At 57.8% G+C, this 13895-nt stretch overlaps 1 long non-coding RNA gene across 1 annotated transcript; it reads right to left on the bottom strand.

Moving 5' to 3' along the window:
* Window positions 1-2029: 2029 nt before the first annotated feature.
* LOC142823573 (uncharacterized) lies at window positions 2030-12795 on the bottom strand. The gene is made up of 3 exons (XR_012898748.1): window positions 12551-12795; window positions 5026-5118; window positions 2030-2881 (listed from the first exon to the last, which is right to left on the bottom strand). It is a non-coding gene; the product is annotated as an uncharacterized LOC142823573 (long non-coding RNA).
* Window positions 12796-13895: the final 1100 nt, after the last annotated feature.

Genomic DNA, 13895 nt, shown 5'->3' with positions numbered 1-13895 from the left:
CAAGAAAGGACCTTCCCTCTTATCCCATGGCCATGTCATTTACACAGGAGCTTTGGTGAGGGACCTTGTCAAAGGCTTTCTGAAAATCCAAGTATACTATATCTACTGGATCCCCCTTGTCCGCATGTTTGTTAACCCCTTCAAAGAACTCTAACAGATTAGTAAGACAGGATTTCCCTTTACAGAAACCATGCTGACTTTTGTCCAATAAATTATGCTCTTCTACATGCTTCACAATTTTATTCTTTACTATTGTTTCGACTAATTTGCCCGGTACTGAAGTTAGACTTACCGGTCTGTAATTAGCAGGATCACCTCTAGAGCCCTTTTTAAATATTGGTGTCACATTAGCTGCCTTCCAGTCAGTAGGTACGGAAGCTGATTTAAAGGATAGGTTACAAACTACAGATAATAGCTCAGCAATTTCCCATTTTAGTTCTTTTAGAACCCTTGGATGAATGCCATCCAGTCCCGGAGATTTGTTAACATTAAGTTTTACTGTTTGTTCCAAAACCTCCTCTAATGACACTTCAATCCGGGACAGTTCCTCAGATTCATCACCCACAAACAACGGTGCAGATTCAGGAATCTTCCCAACGTCCTCAGCCATGAAGACTGAAGCAAAGAAATCATTTAGTTTCTCCGCAATGGCTTTATCGTCCTTGATTGCTCCTTTTATAGCTCGATCATCTAGGGGACCCACAGGTTTTTTAGCAGGCTTCCTGCTTCTAATGTACTTAAAAAACATTTTGTTATTTCTTTTTGAGTTTTTGGCTAGCTGTTCCTCAAAATCTTTTTTTGCTTTTCTTATTACATTTTTACACTTGATTTGACAGTGTTTATGTTCCTTTCTATTTATCTCACTAGGATTGGACTTCCACTTCTTAAAAGATACCTTTTTGTCCCTCACTGCTTCTTTTACATGGTGGTTAAGCCACGGTGACTCTTTTTTAGGTCTATTGCTATGTTTTTTAATTTGGGGTATACATTTAAGTTGGGCCTCTATTATGGTGTCTTTAAAAAGTTTCCATGCAGCTTTCAGGGAAAGCTGGAAAAGAAGAACTCACCTGCGAGACACAGCCTACGAGCAGAGAGACTGACCTTGCCTGGCCAACAGGGGGAGTCTGCCTGTACCCGGATGGGGAGCATGACGCGGTGTGCTTAGATTGTTTGGGAATTGTCAATAAATAGAGAACAGACCCCCCCCCCCCCACGGCACAAGGGTGTGAAATCCCAAATACCCCCAGCGCTATGGGGGAGAGTGGGAGAAGGCTTCCCTGGGCAGCTGAACCCAACCTCGCCAACACCCCGTCACCCATCCCACCCCGGCCATCTCGCCTGGGGCTCAGCCCCACATGGACAGCGAGAGATGTCCCCTTGCTCCGGGCGGGCAGTGCCCCAGGGACCGTCTGCGCCTGGCAGGAGCTGGGATTTGTACAAACCTTCCCCAGCAGCCAGGCCTCCGTCACAGCTTGTGTCCCCGAAACCCAGCACGTGGGCCTGGCCCCCTGCACCGACCCTCCCAGGAAGGGCGCACACAGCCCAGAAATAGCTCCCATGTCGCCGTCTTCTCCTGAGACCCTTAACTGGGGTGAGCCGCGGGACTGCCATGCAAGGCCCCTAAATGCCCACGTTTGCCGCCCCCAGAGAATGTTGTAATGGTGCAGGAACGTGTGCGTGTGTGATAGGACGGGGCCGATCTCACAGGGGCCCCTGCGCTGCAGCTGTGGGGGGTACCTCAGCCCTGCTCAGGCTCCCGGCGATGGAGGGGCTCCCCCTCCCCCCCAGGGGGCACCTGTCCATGCTTCCGAAGTCAGTGCAATTCCTCCATCACCCCCCCCCCCCCCATGCAGCACCTCAGTGCCTGGATCCAAGACACAACCCCCCACAGCCCTGCCCCTCTGCCCTCCCGCTCTCACTGCCCCCCCCGGCAGGGATCAGAGACACACACCCCAGAACCCCCCAGCCCTGCCCCCCCAGCAGGGATTAAAGACACACACCCCAGAACCCCCCTGCCCTCCCCCTCCCCTGGCAGGGATCAGAGACACACGCCAGCCCTAGGCTGCTCTCCGTGTTTATTGGCCCATCCAGTGCTCTGGGAAGGGGGAAGAGGAGAAACCAGTGCTGCTGCGACAGGAGGGGCCCGGCTGGAGTCCAGGCGCCCTTGGCCACCCTTGGCAGGTGCCCTCGCCCTCTCCCCGATGGAGCTGCAACAGAGCCTGCAACCCCACCCGCAAGATACGGCAGGTGAGGGGGCACCAACTGAGCCCCTAGGCAGCAGGGAGCCCCCCACCAAGGGCGGCTCCAGGGAGTGGTGGGGAAAAGGGCGCAAATGGGGCCCCCTTTTGTGGCCAAGTCCCAGAACAGCCCATCACAGGGAAGCCAGAGACAACACACAGGGCCCTGCCCCACCCCGCAGGGCACCGTGCCCCCCGGCAGGACACAGGATGCCACGCCAGGGGAACAGGGGGGGAAGGTTTGTTCTCTCCCCATAGTGAGGGGGAGCCATTTGGGGCTGGCAGAGCCAGGGTGAAGGAGGAGAAGAGGGGGAGGGGAGCGCAAGATACATGGGAGAGGCAGGAGGGAATGGGGGGGCACGCCCCCCACTGGCTGGCCCTAGCAGGGGGTGAGAGGTTCTCCTCCATGGCGATGCGGACGTTGCCGTTGAAGGCCTCCTGCCAGCCCCGGGCGATCCAGGTCTGCCGGTCCCAGTACTCGGGGCCCTCGGCCTGCATCCAGGGGGCCCGGGGCCGGGCCTGCTTCCCCGCGCTGTCGAACTGGAAGAAGAGCTGGTCGTCCAGGTACCCGACCACGGTGAACTGGGGCAGCCCCGGGCCCGGCTCCGACACGGCCGTGTAGAAATAGCGCAGCGAGTGGGAGCCTGGGGGAGAGACCCCGTCAGCCAGCAGCCCCTCCCCCGCGGCCCCACAGCAGGGGAGAGACCCCCCCATCGGCCAGCAGCCCCTCCCCCCACAGCAGAGGAGAGACCCCCCCCATCAGCCAGCGGCCCCTCCCCCCACAGCCCCAAAACGGGGAGAGACCCTCCCCATCAGCCAGCGGCCCCTCCCCCCACAGCCCCAAACCGGGGAGAGACCCCCCCCATCAGCCAGCAGCCCCTCCCCCCAGAGCCCCACAGCAGGGGAGAGACCCTCCCCATCAGCCAGCGGCCCCTCCCTCCACAGCCCCAAACCAGGGAGAGACCCCCCCCATCAGCCAGCGGCCCCTCCCACCACAGCAGAGGAGAGACCCCCCCCATCAGCCAGCGGCCCCTCCCCCCACAGCCCCAAACGGGGGAGAGACCCCCCATCAGCCAGCAGCCCCTCTCCCCACACCCCCAAACCGGGGAGAGACCCCCCCATCAGCCAGCAGCCCCTCTCCCCACACCCCCAAAGCAGGGGAGAGACCCCCCCCATCAGCCAGCAGCCCCTTCCCCCCACAGCCCCACAGCAGGGGAGAGACCCCCCCCATCAGCCAGCAGCCCCTTCCCCCCACAGCCCCACAGCAGGGGAGAGACCCCCCCCATCAGCCAGCAGCCCCTTCCCCCCACAGCCCCAAAGCAGGGGAGAGACCCCCCCATCAGCCAGCAGCCCCTTCCCCCCACAGCCCCACAGCAGGGGAGAGACCCCCCCCCATCAGCCAGCAGCCCCTCTCCCCACACCCCCAAAGCAGGGGAGAGACCCCCCCCATCAGCCAGCAGCCCCTTCCCCCCACAGCCCCACAGCAGGGGAGAGACCCCCGTCAGCCAGCGGCCCCTCACCCCACAGCCTCAAGACAGGGGAGAGACCCCCGTCAGCCAGCGGCCCGTCTCCCCACACCGCCACAGCAGGGGAGAGACCCCCGTCAGCCAGCAGCCCCTCCCCCCACAGCCCCACAGCAGGGGAGAGACCCCCGTCAGCCAGCAGCCCCTCCCCCCACAGCCCCACAGCAGGGGAGAGACCCCCGTCAGCCAGCGGCCCCTCCACCCACAGCCCCACAGCAGGGGAGAGACCCCTGTCAGCCAGCGGCCCCTCCCCCAACACCACCAAAGCAGGGGAGAGACCCCCCCCATCAGCCAGCGGCCCCTCACCCCACAGCCCCACAGCAGGGGAGAGACCCCCGTCAGCCAGCGGCCCCTCCCTCCACAGCCCCACAGCAGGGGAGAGACCCCTGTCAGCCAGCGGCCCCTCCCCCAACACCACCAAAGCAGGGGAGAGACCCCCGTCAGCCAGCGGCTCCTCGCCCCACCCAGCGCCCCGGGAGAGCCAGGACATCCCCCACATGGCAAGGGAAACATACACCCCATCAGCTAGCCCCCTGGAAGAGCTGGGACACCATCCCACACAGTAAGGGGGTTATGGGGCATCATTCTCTATGGGACTAGGGGTCCGGGCATTCCAAGGGACCCAGTCTCCGCAGACCAGGGTCTGCGCAGCACCTGGTGCGACAGGGCCTCTCCCCCGCCAAATATCCCTTAGCTGCGGTGCGCTCTCCGAATGGGGGGAGGAGGGGTGGACGGTGCGCTCTCCGAATGGGGGGAGCAGGGAGCAGATGTTGCCATGAAATCCAGCATCCCATGGGGAGGGGGCAAAGGTGAGCAGGAGGGGAAACTGAGGCATGGCCTGAGTGCACAGCCTGCCCAGTGCCGTGGGGCAGGAAGTGGGTCAGGGACTGATTCTGATCGGGAGTGAAGCCCTGTTGGGACTGGAGCCCTGCTCCCCTTGACCCCCTCAACCACTGGCAGGGTGCACCCCTCCCACCCTTCCTGGAACCCCTCCACATCCCCGGCTGCTCAGGGTCCGGCGCCCCCCGGGCCCAATTTTGGCCTCACTCTGGTTTTACTCCTGCTGCTTCTAGCGAGTCACTCCGGAGTCACACCCTGGCCCCCCAGTACTCACCGGAGCAGCCCCCCGGGAGGGCAAAGCCCCTCAGCAGGAGGAGGGAGAGGAGGAGGGGGAGGGGCATAGCCCCGCCATGCCCCATCGCTCTGCTCCCCATAGTGCCCGCCAGGCTCCTCGCTGGCCCCCAACAAGTAGCAATTGGACTTGCCTCGGCCCGGAACTTTGGTCGGGTGCGGCCTGGTCCAGCCAGGAAACCCCAGGGAGGGAGCAGCCACCCCGCGACAGGTCGGAGTCTAGTCCTCTGGAAATAGAAAGTAAAAGTGTCAGCACGGGAGATCTGGCCACAGCCCCACCCCCGCGTGGTTCAGGGGCAGGGAAAGAGCCTGTTCCCAGCTTGGTAGCTGGGGGCACCCCGTCCCCCCACTCTGAGCCACATCTTGCCCAGGGAGAGTTTTCCCCACTCAGATCAATGGTTTTTCTAATCATCCATGAATGTGCAGAATAAATGTTCTTCTGTGCACCAAGCCCTGCCCGGCTGTGCACCACCGCTAAACACACCTGCTGCTGGCTGTAGCTGGCTGTGGGCGCTCTGCCCATCAGCCGGGCGGTGTTTGAATTTCTGCTGGGGGGTTACCCAAATGCTTGGCTCACAGGAGAGATGGGGGCTGAGAAACCCCTTTCTGTGGGGGAGGGGGATGGAGTGGGGGGTTCAAGGCCCCAGTCTGGAAAGTGGCCACTAATTCTGGGGGTGCCCTGTGGGAGGTGCCGGGGTGCCCCGCACCATGGAAACATCTGGCTGTGGAGGCCAGTTTGAAATTATGAGCCGTAGGACCAGCCTCTGCCCTGGCGCTGGGTGGGGGCAGCCCCACGGCTCGGGACAGATGGACTGGGGCCAGCAAAGGATGAAAGTGGGAGCCCCATTGGAGAGGCCATCTTGTGCTCCCTCCCACACACTAGACACACAAAATAGTTTAACAGAGCCAGAAATGCCCCATGTTTAGGGTCTGTGCCGGCAGCTCAGAGCCCCCCACAGGGACAGTCCGGGCCTGTGGGAGCCGCCCTCCAGCCCGTAGGGCAGGCTCTGAGCGGGGCTGTGGGGGGCGAGGGGCGGGTCTGGCAGGCAGGGGTGGGATGCTGGGCTCTGGCCAAACTGCCCCCTGGCACAGCAGAAACCGAAACCAAGTGGGGGACCCCCCCCGACCCTGCACCCCCGTAGCAGCCAGAACAGACTCCACCAGCCGGTAGAACAGGGGGGTTTATTGCTCCTCCAGGACACGGCCTAGCACAGACATGAGGTGGCTACAGGAGTCAGGGCCAGGCTGCCTCAGACCCCTTGGGACAGGGTGCCTGGGCCCCTCGTCTCCCAGCCCTCCGCTTAGTCTGCCCCCTTCATGTTTGCCCAGGCCAGACTGCCCCAGCTCCCAGCCCTGTCCCCCACCCAGGTGGCATCTCCGCCTCCCTCCCCTGGGAAGAGCCTTGTTCCCTGCCCAGGCTGGGACTGGGTGTCTGGGCCATACACATGTGGGTGAGTCAGTGGGAATCACGCAGCACAGCCGGGAGGGACACCGGGTTACAGAGCAGACAGCACCCCACTACGGCACAGGGACTGGAAGCCGGGAAATGGGGGTTGGGCTTAGCCCCTGCGAATGCCCCCCATTGGCTGCCCAAGTGGGACAAGTGTCCCAGCTGGGCCCCCAGCCCAGAGACCGGCCCAGGGCAGGGTCCCAAACCCACAGATACCAGCGCCCCAGCAACTGCTGCCAAACTGGGGTTAGGTCAGTGGAGTTTGCTGGGCTGGGAGCTGGGACTCCTGGGGTCCGACCCTGTCTCTGGGAGGGGAGTGGGGGTCAGTGGTTAGAGCAGGGCAGCGCTGGGGGGAGGACTGTGGGGAGCCAGGGGCTGGAGTCGGGAGGGGGGGAGAGGTGAAGGGGGGGGAAGTTCTGCCCTGCCCCCACCACAGGGAAACTCCCCCCCTCCACCTCTAGGGTGGCAGCAAAGCTGGGACTTGCCCTCCACGTGCTCTGCAGCTGGGAAAGGGGGCGGGGCCTCAGTGCTGGGCTCTGTGTGGGATGCATGGGACGGGGGCGGGGCCTAGGGGCTGGGGGCGGGGCTTAGCCCGGGATTCCCCACTGCGCTCATCCAAGCTCTGAGTTTTGCTTTTCCCCGCCCAACTTGCCCAGCCTGGTTCTGCCCGGCGACCGATGACGCGGAGGGGCTGCGCGCTCCCATTGGCTGGAGCATTCCCAGCTGGACTCAGGATTCCAACAGCTGTTAGGTGGTCCCAGCCATGGCCCCCTTTCTATTGCTGTTCCTGGGCGCTGTGGTCCTCCAGGGGGACCAGGCCGGTGAGTGGGGACAGCGGGGGGGCGGCTTGGAGTGTGGGGGGAAGGGGCACAGGGGATGGGGAAAGAGATGGGGGGCTGGGACATGGGGTGCAGGGGGGCTCTCGGCCATTCCAGACTCTGCTCTCAGCCCGGGGTCCAGTTCTGGCCCGGGCCGGCTCCTGTCCCCGCTTGGTCCCCAGCGCTGGGGGACAGGCCAGGTGCTGCACCCGCTGTCCCAGGCAGGGCTTGGGCTGCTGGGGCAAAGCCTGGCCGGGGCAGCCCCCCGCCCCCATAGCTCTGCCAGCCCTGGCAATAGCCACTCGCTACTTATAGCGGGGAGGATGGAGGGGAGAGGCCGCTGCACGCAGAACAGCTGGTCTCAGGATTCCAACAGCCGCGAGGTCCCAGCCGTGTCCAGGGAGTGTCCCGATCCTGGGATTCAGGATGGGCCCGGCGCTGCTGCTGCTGTTGGGCTGTACGGCCCTGCAGGGGGGCCAGGCCGGTGAGTGGGGAGCAGCCCCGGAGGCCCCAGGCAGCAGGAGGCCTGTCTGCAGTGGGGTGCCAGCCTCCAGAGAGGTGTCACACCTCCCTCCCCCTGCTGTCTCTGGCCCTGTGCCCAGGCCGGGGGAGGTGGGCGCCCCAGGGTCTGTGCGTTGGGCAGGTTCTAGTCTGGGTGTGAGATCCCGGCACCAGCTGGGCAAAGCGCTTCGGGATCCCCAGGGGGCAGGCAGTAGGGCAGGGGTGTCCTAGCCCCAGTCCTGCCTTCCCTGCCCCGCACTGGGCTGTTCCCTGGCCCATGGTCCCCTAGTCTGAGCAGCCCATGTGGGGCCAGGTGGGGCTGCAGGAGCAGTTTGAAGTGGTTTCCGGCTGCGCTTTGGTGCCCTGGTGCACTCGTGTGACTCTGGTGGGGCTGAGCTGGGGCCTGGGCCCTGCAGGGCTGGGCCTGCACAGACAGTGGTGATCAGAGCGTGTCTGGCTTGTCAGTGACCTGAATCCAGTGCCTCGGGGGCCTTGCAGGGCCCTTGTCACCAAGCCATGTCCACACTGCACAGCTCACAGCAGCACCACCATGACACTAGAGCCTGGCCGAGGGAAAGGGCCCAGTGCAGCTGCCCCATTACCCCAGGGGCTCTGCTGCATCATGACCACCGGCTCCTCCCCAGCACTATACATAGGACATAACAACAGCTGTACTGGGTCAGACCAAAGATCCATCTAGTCCAGTATCCTGTCTGCCGACAGTGGCCAGCACCAGCTGCCCCAGAGAGGGTGGACCGAAGACAATGATCAAGCGATTTGTCTCCTGCCATCCCTCTCCAGCCTCTGACAAACAGAGGCCAGGGACATCACTTCTATCCCCTGGCTAATAACCTCCATGAAATTATCTAGCTTCTTTAAACTCTGTTATAGTCCTAACAAAAAACAGGACAATGCAGCACTTTAAAGACTAACAAGATGGTTTATTGGGTGATGAGCTTTCGTGGGCCAGACCCACTTCCTCAGATCAAATAGTGGAAGAAAATAGCCACAACCATAGATACCAAAGGATACAATTTAAAAAAATGAACACATATGAAAAGGACAAATCACATTTCAGGACAGAAGGAGGATGCTGAAATTTGATTTGTCCTTTTCATATGTGTTCCTTTTTTTAATTGTATCCTGGCCCATGAAAGCTCATCACCTATTAAACCATCTTGTTAGTCTTTAAAGTGCTACACAGTCCTGTTTTTTGTTTCAACTGCACCAGACTAACACTGCTACATTTCTACCACTGTTATAGTCCTAGCCTTCGCAGCCTCCTCTGGCAAGGAGTTCCACAGGTTGACTACACGCTGAGCGAAGAAGAACTTTCTTTTATTAGTTTTAAACCTGCTCCCCATTAATTTCATTTGGTGTCCTCTAGTTCTTCTATTATGGGAACTAATAAATAACTTTTCTTTATCCGCCCTCTCCACACCACTCATGATTTTATAGACCTCTATCATATCCCCTCTCAGTCTCCTCTTTTCTAAACTGAAAAGTCCCAGTCGCTTTAACCTCTCCTCATATGGGACCCGTTCCAAACCCCTAATCATTTTAGTTGCCCTTTTCTGAACCCTTTCCAAGGCCAAAATATCTTTTTGGAGGTGAGGAGACCACATCTGTACACAGTATTCAAGATGTGGGCGTCCCATAGTTTTATACAGGGACAGTAAGATATTCTGGGTCTTATTTTCTATCCCTTTCCTAATAATTCCTAGCATCCTATTTGCCTTTTTGACCGCCGCTGCACACTGCGTGGAAGTTTTCAGAGAACTGTCCACGATAACTCCAAGATCTCTTTCCTGATTTGTCGTAGCCAAATTAGCCCCCATCATACTATACGTATAGTTGGGGTTATTTCTCCCGATGTGCATTACTTTACACTTATCCACATCACATTTCATTTGCCATTTTGTTGCCCAATCACTCAGTTTGGTGAGATCTTCTTGGAGTCCCTCACAGTCTGCTTCTGTCTTAACTATCCTGAACAGTTTGGTGTCATCCGCAAACTTTCCCACCTCACTGCTTACCCCTTTCTCCAGATCATTTATGAATAAGTTGAAAAGGATTGGTCCCAGGACTGACCCTTGGGGGACACCACTAGTTACCCCTCTCCATTCTGAAAATTTACCATTTATTCCTACCCTTTGTTTCCTGTCTTTTAGCCAGTTCTCAATCCAAGAAAGGACCTTCCCTCTTATCCCATGGCCATGTAATTTACACAAGAGCCTTTGGTGAGGGACCTTGTCAAAGGCTTTCTGACAATCTAAGTATACTATATCTACTGGATCCCCTTGTCCGCATGTTTGTTAACCCCTTGTGACGTAGCGTTGGTACCTTGCTGGTTGCTATGCTGGGGCTGTGGGTGACCCCCACTGGCTGCTGTCTGTAGCACGGCCCAGCAGGACAGGGGATGAGTCACTAGGCAAGGGTCTCTCAACCTGTCCGACCAGCTACCCCCCAGGGAGAGGAACAAAGGAAGGGGGAATGCCGCCCCTGGCTGGGGGGACAGGGCTGGAAGTGAGTGGGTTAGTTTCTGTCTGGGAGCATGGAGGAGACAGCCTAGGCAAGGGGCTGGGATTTAGGGGCCCCGTCTCCCCCATCTCAAGGGGGGCTGAGGCATCCTAGGCCTGCCCTGGAACCAGATGACATCTGTGCTGTGCTGTATCCTGGAGAAGCAATAAACCACCTCTATTTTACTGGCTGGTGGAGTCTGTTACTGCCACTACGGGGGTGCAGGAGGCAGGGGACCACGACGCGCAGTCACACCCCTTCAAAGAACTCCAATAGATTAGTAAGACAGGATTTCCCTTTACAGAAACCTTGTTGACTTTTGTCCAACAAATTATGTTCTTCTACATGCTTCACAATTTTATTCTTTACTATTGTTTCGACTAATTTGCCCGGTACTGACGTTAGACTTACCGGTCTGTAATTGCCAGGATCGCCTCTACAGCCCTTTTTAAATATTGGTGTCACGTTGGCTACCTTCCAGTCATTAGGTACGGAAGCCGATTTAAAGGATAGGTTACAAACCACAGATAATAGGTCAGCAATTTCCCATTTGAGTTCTTTTAGAACCCTTGGATGAATGCCATCTGGTCCTGGAGATTTGTTAACATTAAGTTTTTCTATTTGTTCCAAAACCTCCTCTAATGACACTTCAATCTGGAACTGGAAGCATTTCCGAGAATGCCACCATAGAGGTCCTGGATTTCAGTCTCTTTCCTAGCAGCCTAAATTTGGGCTCCAGGACATCTCTCCTACCCTTCCCTACGTCATTGGTGCCTACATGTACCACGACCACCGGCTCCTCCCCAGCACTACACGTAAGTCTGTCTAGATGCCTCGAGAGATCCGCAACCTTCGCACCAGGCAGGCAAGTGACCATACGGTTCTCCCGGTCATCACAAACCCAACTATCTATGTTTCTAAGGATCGAATCACCCACTCCTCCTAACTGGCATTCCCTCCCCCTCAGAGGTATCCTCAGTGCGAGAGGATACTGCAACATCTTCTGGGAGGAGGGTCCCAACTACGGGATGGTTTCCCTCTGCTCCCATCGAACGCTCTTTTCCCTTGAGACTTTCATCCTCCTTAAGAGCACTGGGGCTCTCAGACTGGAGGTGGGACAGTACTACAGTGTCCCGGAAAGTCTCATCAACATAGCTCTCTGCCTCCACTAGCTCCTCCAGTTCAGCCACCCTGGCCTCCAAAGCTCGAACTCGGTCTCTGAGGGTCAGGAGCTCCTTGCAACAGGTGCACACATACGCCACCCGCCCACAGGGCAGGTAATCATACACGTTACACTCGATGCAATAAACAGGATAGCCCCCACTCTGCTGCTGGGCTTCTGTCTCCATTTTTCTAATGAATAAGTTTAGGTGTAAATGGGATTCTTTTTAAACCTCTGGAATATAGATTATTCTAAGAGTTATGTTTTAAAGAAGGTCCGAAGTCACTAGTGCCCTCTAACCTCCCCCTCTAAACTCCCTGTTAGCTGTTCCTGGGCGCCCTAGGTCTGTCTAGATGCCTCGAGAGATCCGCAACCTTCGCACCAGGCAAACAAATCACTGTATGGTTCTCCCAGTCATCGCACACCCAGCTGTCTGTGTTTCAGATGATTGAATCACCCACTACTAACACCTGCCTTTTCCTAACGACTGATGTTCCCTCTTCTGGGGAGGTATCCTCAGTACGAGAGGATACCATAACCTTCTTTGGAAGGAGGGTCCCAACTATGGGATGGTTTCCCTCTGCTCCCACTGACTAATCTCTTTCCCTGAATCTTTCACCCTCCTTAGGGTTGCCAGATGGTTTACCGAAAAATATCAAACACCCCCGCCACCCACCAAAAAAAAGACCAAGGAAAACAGTCTGTGGAGGAGGGGAAAAAAAGGGGGAGACCAAAGTTGGTGAGGGGGAAAAAAAAAAGAGTTAAAAAATAAAACAGCTTTAAGTGTCTGCAGAGTCAGAATAGGGTCAGCAAGACGGGAGATATTGAGCACTAAGACCCAGGAAAGGCTTCAGTTCTTTAGGCTTTTTGCTGTTGGCCATTTTGTTTTCTTCATGAAGCCAGAAGGTAGCTTCCCTGTGGAACCAGGTAAGCAGGGGGGCCGGGGGCTGGGCCCAGTTGTTGAGTGTGTCGTAAGGTTGCCAGGTGTCTGGTATTTTCACCTCCTGGCTGGGAAAATAATCACAAAATACCGGACATTTTAGGTGTCTGGTATTTTCTGAATTTTTTTACCAGACAGGAGGCAAAAATACCAGACTATCTGGGGCAATACCGGACACCTGGCAACTCTACCCTCCTTAACAGCACAAGGGCTGTCTGATCAGAGGAGGTACACTTCTACGGTGTCCTGGAAAGCCTCATCTACGTACCTCTCAGCCTCCCTTAGCTCCTCTGATTCAGCCACCCTGGCCTCCAAAGCCTGGACACGGTCTCTGAGGGCCAGGAGCTCCTTGCACCGAATGCACACACACGCCAGCCGTCCACAGGGCAGGTATCACACATGCTACACTGAGTGCAATAAATAGGACAGCCCCCACTCTGCTGCTGGGCTCCGCCTGCATTCTCCCCTATGAATAAATTTGATTATAAACAGGGTTTTTAAAAGGTCAGAAGTTAGTAGCGCCCCTCTCTAAACTCCCTTCTGTTAGCAATCCTGTTTGCGAGCTCCCTGGTCATTTACTCGCAGGGTTTATAAAGCTCTGGCCCCTCCCTCTGGCTACAGATTGACCAATGAGCAGAGAGTTTTGGATTTCAAATTCTAATTAAGGCTCCCAGTTTCCAACTACCAGCCTGAGCACATGGCCTTTCAGACAAACAGCTCAGCACTGAAAACTCCAAACACACAGACAAACAGAAACCCAGAACCCCCAAATACAAACCCCCACACACTCCAGACAGCCACTCTCAACACTCCCTCCTGTTAGCGACTGTCCTGGTCGCAAGCATGATGTCATGATGGTTGACATGACATCACAATCTACATTCCATCTGATGTAGGAAATACCCAACAGTTCTATTTTCTCAATGTGTTTCCTGAACAGAAAGCTCCAATACTGGACTGTCCAGTTCCAAACCAGACACCTTGCGACCCTACCAGTGACTCTGTAAATAACAGCAGCAGCCCCAGCCCCTTGGATCGGGCCCCTGGGCTCTGCAGGAAGCTGGGGGAGATGGACAGTGGCTGGGGCTGGCAGGGGGGAAATCAGGGGCTGATGCTGAGGGGAGAAAAGAGGGGCGCTCAGTATCCCCTTAGCTCTGCCCGGTCCCCCTAGTTCGGTGGCTGGGCTGTCCCTGTGCATGGCATGCAGGGCTCTGGGCTCTCACTGGGGCTGGGGGAACAAGGCCCCGACCCTGCAGGCCCTGGGTGTCCCGTTCCCGGGGGTGGGGGGGGGGGTCGCATGGCAACTATGCTGCGTCTGAGCCCCTGACATGCTGAGGGACTGGTGGGCCCAGACAAGCAGGGAGAAGGGAAGCTCGCCCAGAAATTGCCTGGGGATGTTCCTCAGACGGATCCCTCTAGCCCCTCGCGCCGACCGGCAGCTCCTGGCGACATCGCCGGCCTCCGCCCAGGGATGTCCCTCTGCCGGGGAGATCTACTGGCAGCAAAGGCCAGGGTGACCCGACCGGATCTCTGCCTCCCGTGCTGGGCTGGCCATGGCAGAGCAGAGAAGCCAAGTGGCCCCAGCTACAGTGAGGCGGCCAGGCGCTTGGAGA

The sequence above is a fragment of the Pelodiscus sinensis genome, unplaced genomic scaffold (genome assembly GCF_049634645.1).
Source record: "Pelodiscus sinensis isolate JC-2024 unplaced genomic scaffold, ASM4963464v1 ctg105, whole genome shotgun sequence".
NCBI lineage: Eukaryota > Metazoa > Chordata > Testudines > Trionychidae > Pelodiscus > Pelodiscus sinensis.
The sequence above is the reverse complement of the archived record's forward strand: the minus strand, read 5'-3'. Positions and strand labels throughout refer to the sequence as shown.